Source organism: Pinus tabuliformis, chromosome 4_2 (genome assembly GCF_031772625.1).
Source record: "Pinus tabuliformis cultivar Carrire ecotype Pingquan chromosome 4_2, CPIR1, whole genome shotgun sequence".
NCBI lineage: Eukaryota > Viridiplantae > Streptophyta > Pinopsida > Pinales > Pinaceae > Pinus > Pinus tabuliformis.
Genome location: NC_142304.1, coordinates 562,839,498 through 562,848,765, shown reverse-complemented (window position 1 = coordinate 562,848,765; position 9,268 = coordinate 562,839,498).

The following is a 9,268-nucleotide window of genomic DNA, read 5'->3' as shown; positions in this document are numbered from 1 at the left end:
TACGAAATTCAAATGCGATGCTCAAAGAAAAATTTATGATGGTTTTCCCTTAGTCACCTGTTTGAGACTGAATTCTGAAACCTGCAAAAACCCTAACTTCCATGGATCATATCTCCGAAAATATAGCGAAGCAAGACCTAAAATTTGTAAATGAAGTTCTATAAGATTTTATATCTATGTGGTCATAAGTTCCCCTTCAAAAGCCTCATATAAAAAAAATTATATTGAAAATCCAAAGAAGGTCTATTTGAAGAAGCAAAACCGTAGAATCCAAAACTCTGATACCAAATGTTATGCAACCAGCTCATAAAATAGAAGAAAAGATAGACAAATGACTTTATAAATAGGCTCTTTGAGGGGGAAACTTCCTTTATATCACATAAATGAACAATTCTTGGATGATACAAATGATAATATCTCCTTGGTATATATAGAATTCTAAGGGGTGACAATATAATTAGAGCCTCCATAGCAATAATAATGTAAGGGCACAACAATAACAATATATGGAATACATGGGAATACAAATAACAATAGGGGACAACACTAAAAACAACAATAATGGGGATACACTAGTATGATAGGGACCTAACAGATGAGATGGTAGTGGGAACGTATTCTGTGAAGTAGCAGTTGGGCTTAGCGAGAAGTCGACAAGGAAGAAGAGAAAATAGGTTATTGATACATAGGTATATGGATAGGTTCATGACTCAGCATTATGGAAAGCTGGAGTATTTCGAACCCCCTTTTTAGTTAATTATGTAGTTTTTAGCCATAGAGATAAAATTCTTATTTTTGGTATCTCTGAATGCATTATCTCTATGGAAATTGAAGAATATATAAGGGAACTCGCCTAGAACCCATAATTTTATTAAGAAAAATCAATACTCATTCCCTTAAACAACAAAAAAACCTACTAAACCCATGAATGACCTTACCTTTGTTACATTTTTGGTTTTTGGGCACTCTTCAATCGCTTTAATATTTTCTAGGTCTACTACTATCCCCTCTTCTGAAATAATATGACCCAGATAACAAACCTTTTTCTAGTAAAATGAGTACTCACAAATCTTGGCATATAGCTAATGCTATCTAAGTAGATGTAACATTGTCATTAGATGATGTTCATGCTCTTACTTAGATTTAGAATATATGAGGATATCATCTAAAAAAATTAACAAACTTATCCATATAATTCATGAATATACCATTCATGAGGCACATAAAAACACCTAGTGCATTAGATAACTCGAATGGAACCACTATGAATTCATAATGGCCATATCATGACCAAAATGATGTTTTGTCAATGTCCTCTTCCTTAATCCTTACCTAATGATATCATGATATTCGATCAATTTTAGAAAATATCTTAGCTCCCCTAATCTGGTCAAACAAATCATCTATTGGGTACATATTCTTCATTTTGACCTTGTTCAATTGACGAAAGCCAATTTATAGTCTCATTTCACCATCCTTATTTGTACCCTTTCCTTAGGATCTCTTACAATTTCATTTGTAACTCCTTTAGTTGTGGTGTTCTCATCTTGTATGGTGTTTTGGACACTAGTTCATCTCCAATTACCATGTCTATAGAGAAGTAAATGTCTCTTTTGGGGGGTTAACCATAGAATTTTTAAAATACACATCATCAAACTCCTCAAATACTAGGTGATTCACCAGACTTGGTGCTTGATCCTTAATTATCTCCTCCATGTGGATTGCATAAATTTGACACCCTTTTGATGAAAAGGTAATTTGCATAGTTGATATCTCCCTGACACAAATCAGCCTTGGTATCCCCTCCACTTGCCTTTTTTTCCCTTCTTCATTCAAGCAAGTGAATGTTTTTTGTAACAACCCAATAATGCATAATTCTTTTCTAACTAATGCATGCCTATTAGGAAATCATATTACCATAGAGGTATTTTTTTTTAAATCTACATTTTTTCTATCCCATTCATATTGATGGGACATTATTTCCCGAGTTCAGTTGTTCTTTTTTTATCTCTTGTAGCTAGCTGAACTAACAAAGTCCTATTATGCTCATTTTTCTTGAATTTAAACCTTTCAGCTAGTTTGGGATCAATATAACTATGTCTATCTCCGGGATCAATTAAAATAGAAATGGTATGATTATTTAACTTACCTCACACTTTAACCATGTGTTCCAAGTACTCACCTTGTTTATTGTCCAATGTTTCATAGATCCTAGACATGCTTTTTCCCACGTCCTCCATTGTATCAACTCTTTTGATCTAATGTACAATATTAATTTTTTCTTATTTATCTGGCAAATATTTGTATCGATGCTCTCCTCCACAACCTCAACAACTAATGGGTTGAAATTTTGGTCTTTGATTCAAGAAATCAACCCTCTTTGTTTCACTATCAGCTGGTTGAGTTTGTTTATTTTCCTAAGAATTTTTCTTAAAGATTGCAGGTTTGAACCCCTTCTTGCTTTGCTCCACCTTCTTTTCTTGTCATCCTAGGATCCTATAAAAAAATTCTTATTTTTTCCCTGCTCATAGAGGTACATTTCCTTCCTCATAGATTCATCCAAGGTCTTAGGTTCATCAAATTGAATCATGTTTCCATATAATGGTCATAATCCACTCACATATCTTTGTATGTTCAGCTTTTCATCTCTGATAAAATCTACTTACTTCACTAATCAAGTGAACTTTCTTCCATATTCCTCCATTTTGATATTCCACAATTTGAGTTCATAGAACTCTTGCATTTTTCTCTCATATTAACGTTTAGACAAGTACTTTATTTGGGAATACGCTTTGAATATCTTCCATGAAATCCTCTTTTCATCTAGTTTTTTTACTTTTCCTACTCCCACAACGATAGATGGGAATCTTTACCTCTAAATTAGAGGAATAATCATGTAGCATAAGGTACTTTCTCATTTCCAATAGCCATGTTTTAGCCTCTGCTCCCTTCTTATTCTCACCATTAAAGGTGGGTGGCTTGAGATTTCTCAGTTCCACTTGCAAACTATCTAGATTTGGTTTCCTTCTTGATTTCCTTGGTAATATCATCTTCTAGCTAAAATCCAATCACAATGAAGCCACTTTGAGACCCCCCTTAGTGGTCAGTGCTTTAAAGAAAGTGTGTGTGTGGGGGCCGGGGAGGGGAGGGGGCGGCGGGGGGTCAGTATTTGTTGTATGTGCCCCTCCATGTGATGTGGCACCATGTAGACTAGATGAGCCCACTTACCTATTTCCCAAGCTCTAATGTTGAACATTGCTCATTGAATAATTTCCCTAACACTATGGAATCCTACAAAAACCATTCCTTTGAACGGATCCTAAGGCTCTGCTACGTTAGCTACCACCTCAACTCTTTTCCACATGTCATTCCACATTGTTACCACATGCCACTCAGAATGGGGCCACTTGGCCACCTATAAAGGTGAAATCTGCATGGCACATGTCACAACCATAGAGGTTAGGAAATCACCTTATTCTACCACATCATTGGCCTGCCATCTATCTCTAACACATGTATCAGAATTCAATATTTTTCATTGGAAAATTAATATTTGTGCAACTTCCCTCAAGAGCTCAAGGGTCTGATGTGCATGTTACCATGCTACATGTTTTCCATCTATATTCCACCTATGATCAACATGGAAACTTACAATTTCTATCCTACCGCACCCCACTCACTTCTTGAATCTATTATATGCACTTCATTTACCCAAGTGGGTTGATAGGAACTTTGGCACCACAACCAAGCACCCTATGATCAAGAGTTGTGATCGAAAGCTTGTCTACCACAGCTCATTGTTTTCTACCAATCTTGTTGTGTCAAAGATAATTAAATTAGGTGATATCATAAGCGCTTGGGTGTTGATTATTGGAACCTTGCAGCCAAGGCATATAATTGCGGGCGTTAGGTGAATTTTGAGGTTTAAAATGGGCCTTCTAAGAAAAATAATAAAGTAATATTTTTTTGTGTGTAAAGATTCATCTTCTATTACTTCAGAAAAAGATTGCATGATCATTGACTAAGTGTTACTATTCTTCCTAAGGGAATACCATACCAATAACATACATATAAGACCTTGATATTACATCATTTTCTTTTCATTTGATTTTGCTTCTCATTTGATTAATAGAAAAAGTTACAAAATTACGAGTACAAAAATAAGATTTCTAGCAAGCATAAAAGCCTAGCCTTGAACAAAAATTGGAAGGGTTATCATTACAAAAATAATATGACAGTGTCATTCTGACTAGGAACTAGAATTTGACTCAAGTTAGTTTAGAATGGACATGTTCTAAAAATCCTAGAATAATAGAGTATTTGGTGCCTGTGATGTGGAGCTCAATCATGAACTTTTCTCGATGAGTAGCATGGTGATTTCTCGAACGCAAACCTAGGTTCCCTTACTAACACTTCTCCATATGCCCTGTCAACATGTAGTGACCCTGGAATTGCTTGAGTGAGCGTGAACCCTGTGAGTAGAGCAACCCATTTACTGGGTGCCCCATGAGATGCTTCACTCCCAATTGCAGCCATCGCATGAAGTGTTTCCTTCCCTGGTGCAGGCCTGCGTGGAAGTGAGGCCAATTGAAGTGAGTTATGGCTTGTTGATGCTTCCAAGAGGCCTATTGTTATTGCCACCCTAAGCCTTGATGAGTGTTGAAGCCACTTGTGCACTGAAAATGGGCCTCGAGGACCAGATATCACTCTTGTTGGAAATACTTGCTTCGAATCCCTGACTCGAAGGGAACCGAGTGAGTCAGTATCAGGAATTCGAGCCACCATAGTATTTCATTGAATTATTGAGCTGCTTACGCAAAGTGTGAATTCTTGAAAGGCTAGAGCTCAGGGCATTGCAAATAGGGAGGACATGCTCAACCCAAAGGGAGACATGGGCTTTCAAGAGAGCTTGCGTATTGTAATTATGCGCGAGCATCTAAAGGTTAGAAGAAACCAAACAATTGCATATGTCGGGTGGTTTGATACCTAGATGAATGAGGGGAACTCCGCTAGAATTAGGGAGGTTTTCACCAAATGTGTAGGTTTTAACCCCGTACAGAAATTACCTACATATGAATTCTGAAACATAGAAAATAAACAATGCGAGAGCATAACACATAAAACACATATACACAAATATTTTCCCCTGGATCCCAAACCTGGTACTACCAACTTGATTTTTCAATATGTTCCTTTCAATGCTACAATACATATTTATACATGCCGAAGAATCCAATATGATGGACCGAAAACCATCACATCCAAAACCATGGACTGAAAACCATCGCGTCCAAAACCATGTGCGAAAATCATGCACAAAACCATAGGTAGGTCTGCCCAACCTAATATAGGGTCCAAAAAACAAACAATTTCGAGGCACTGCCCCAGACCCCATAGAGGGGGGTTACCTGCACCCCTCAAACCCCCTGTGACCCCCCCGCTATGCAATCGGCACAATGAAGGGGGGGCTTCACCCCCCTCTAACCCCTCGGTTAACTACGTGGGCTAGTCGTGGAAAGAATATAACACAACCCAACATTCTCCCACTTGTTGTTTTCTTTACAGGGGGCCACAAGAGAGCTTAGTCATTTATCCAGCCCTGCAACACCCATTGTTTCTCTACACCAAGAGAACTTCTCAGAGCTCACAGATTGTGTCAATGCATCTACAGTATTCTTCAAAGTGTCCACCTTTACCAGCAACACCTTTTTTTCTTCTATCATATCCCTCACAAAGTGATATTGAACATCAATGTGCTTTGTCTTTGAATGATATGTAGGGTTCTTTGCCAAGAAAATTGCACTTTGACTGTCACAATCTATCCTTATAGCTCCCTATACTAACCCCATGCTTGAACACAATCTCTGCAACCAAACTGCTTCCTTGCTTGCATGAGTGGTTGCCATGTATTTTGCCTCTGTAGTCGATAGTGCCACTATAGATTGTTTCTTACTCATCCAACTAACTGCACATCCAAATAGGTTAAACACATACCCACTTGTAGATCTTCTCTGATCCAGATCCCCAGCCCAGTTTGCATCAACAAAGCCATGAATATCCAACACTCTGTCCAATCCTGGTCTTCCTTGGTAGCACAAACCATAATCACTAGTGCCACGCAAATACTTGAAAACCCGCTTCACTATTGTCCAATGCTCCTTCCATGGTTTTGACATAAACATGCTCAATACTCCCACTGCATGTGCAATGTATGGTCTAGTACAGACCATCGCATACATCGGGCTACCAACTACACTTGCATATGGAACATGAGACATGTCATCTTCCTCTTCTTGTGTCTTGGGACACTGTTCAGTAGATAACTTTACACCTACAGGAATAGGAACCTTCACTAGTTTACTATCCTGCATATTAAACCTCTGCAATATTGTCTCGACATACTTCCTCTGGTTTAACCAGAGCTTCCTCTTTGTCTGATCTCTTTTAACTTCCATGCCAAAAATATAGTTTGCAACACCAAGATCTTTCATGTCAAATTTGGAGGACAAATGGGTCTTCAAATCCTGGATAATTACATTGTCATTTCCAACCAGCAACATATCATCCACATACAAGACCAAATAAATAACACGGTCACCAATTAATTTAAAATACACACAGTGATCTGCTTTGCTTCTAGTGAAGCCAAGTCCCCATATAAATGTATCAAATTTTTGATACCACATCCTTGGTGACTGTTTTAACCCATACAGAGAATTCTTTAACTTGCATATCAGTTCTTTCTTACCCTTCACTGCAAAGCCTTCAGGTTTCTTCATGTAGATTTCCTCTTCCAGATCCACGTGAAGAAATGTTTTCTTCACATCCATCTATTCTACCTCAAAATCAAAAGCAGCAGCAACAGATAAAAGTAATCTAATAGAAGTTACCTTGGCAATAGGAGAAAAAATATCACCAAAATCAATTCCCGACACCTGGGAATAACCTTTTGCTACCAACCGAGCTTTGTATTTCTCCACCTTTCCTTCTACATTTGTCTTCTTCTTGAACACCCATTTGCTTTGGACAATGGGTTTCCTTCCAGCCGACAACTCCACCAAATCCCAAGCCTCATTTTTGTGCAAAGATTCCATTTCATCAACCATGACCTCTTTCAAGATTTTGCCATCCTCTGAATCTACTACTTCCTTCATAGTTCTGGGATCATCGTCAGAAAATAGATAAAGAAAAATTTGAACAGAAAGCATATGGGCTATACCTTTTTGGCTACCTTCTTTCTCGAACTGATCTTCTCACACCTCGGAGTTTGTGGCTCTTCATCTTCTGATTCCTCCTCTGTTGTAGAGTCTGATTCTTCCTCCTTAAGCTCAAACTCTATCTTCTCAGGTTCCTTTGGTTAGACTTCGTTTTTAATAACATATTTTACCTCTTTGAACACCACATCTCGGCTGTACAAAACCTTCCTTATTACTAGGTTCCAAAGCTTATAACCCTTTAAACAATCCTTATACCCAATAAAGATGCACTTTTCAAATTTACTATCCAACTTGGTTCATTTCTCCTTTGGAACATGTACATATGCATCACATCCAAATACCCTCAGATGTGAAAGAGAGGTTTTCTTACCAGTTCATACCTCTTGTGGAGTCTTATCCTCCAACGCTGATGAAGGTGATCTGTTGACCAGGTAACATGCTGTCTCCACCACCTCTGCCCAGAATTCTTGTCCTAACCCGACACCACTGAGCATGCTTCTTGCCCTTTCCATCAACGTCTTGTTCATTCTTTCTGCAACTCCATTTTTATCAGGTGTGTATGGAGTAGTCTTATGTTGTTCTATACCACACTTCTTACAGAATTCTTCAAATTCCTTACTACAAAACTCTCCACCATTATCTGTCCTCAAGACCTTTATCTTCTTCTCTGTCTGGTTTTCCACCAAAACCTTAAATTCTTTAAACATGTCCAAGACTTCAGATTTATTCTTAAGGAAACATATCCATGTATTCCTTGAGAAGTCATCTATAAATGATACATAGTACATAGACTTACCAAGTGATGGAACCTTCATAGTTCCAAACACATCACTGTGCACAAGTTCTAATATCTGTTTCGCCCTCTTACCACCAGAGGGGAAACTCACCCGATTTTGCTTCCCATATACACAATTGTCACAGAAATCAAAATCCAGAGAGCTATTACTCATACCTTCTACCAAACCTTTACCATGAAGTATTCGAAGGCCCTTCTCTCCAATATGTCCAAGTCTTTGATGCCACAACATGTTCTTCTCTCCAGAGACCACTAGATTTTATGCTCCTCTTTCAGGAAACACAGAACTGTTGCACCTATCAATAACAGTGCTACCTTGCATCTTGTAAAGAGTTCCAATCTGAAATCCCCGCATCAATACCAGTGCTCCCTGAACCATCTTGCAGGTATCCTTCTCGAACACTGTTTTTACACCTACATCATCCAGCTTGCTTACAAAAATCAGATTTCTGGCCAATGTAGGAATATGCAAAACACCTAGAAATGTTCTAACCCTTCCACCTTGCAACTTCAACTTTACTTTTTGCGACCAACGATTCTAGCCTTCTTATCATCCCCTAAGAAGACATCACCACCATCGTATTTCTCATACTTGCAAAACCACTCTCTATGGGGAGTGAAGTGAAAGGATGCACCTGAGTCAATCAACCATGCCTCATGATCTACATGTGTACTTGAAGAAGCCAAGTACACATCCCCACCTTCATCTAAGGTGTTTTTTGCCTCTGCAGAAGGAGCATCATCAGATCCATTTCCTTTATTAGGAGCTTTACATTTACAGTCCCTTTTGTAGTGCCCTTCCTTTCTGCATTTCCAGCACACCACCTTTATAGGTTTTCCTAGAGATTTAGATCTCCCTCTAGATTTAGATCTCCCACTCAATGACTTAATTTTTTTTCTGTTCTAGGACCATCCTCATACAGACAAGGCATCACCATTTTGGGTCTCCATATTTTTCTGTCTCATCTCCTCCGTCAACAAGGATGAGACTATTTCATCAAACTGTAAGGTAGTTGCATTGTTACCTATTGCAATAACCAGACTATCCACAAATCTGGTAGAGAACACAACAAACTAATGCACTTATCTTCATTTGAAATTTTAATATCAACAAATAATAACTAACTTACCACAGTATTAAATGCGTTCAGATTCTCTGTCACCGAGTCTCCATCTTTCATCCTCAAGTTATACAGCTTTTTCTGTAGGAACAATTTATTCACCAGAGACTTAGATTAATACAAAGTCCCTAACT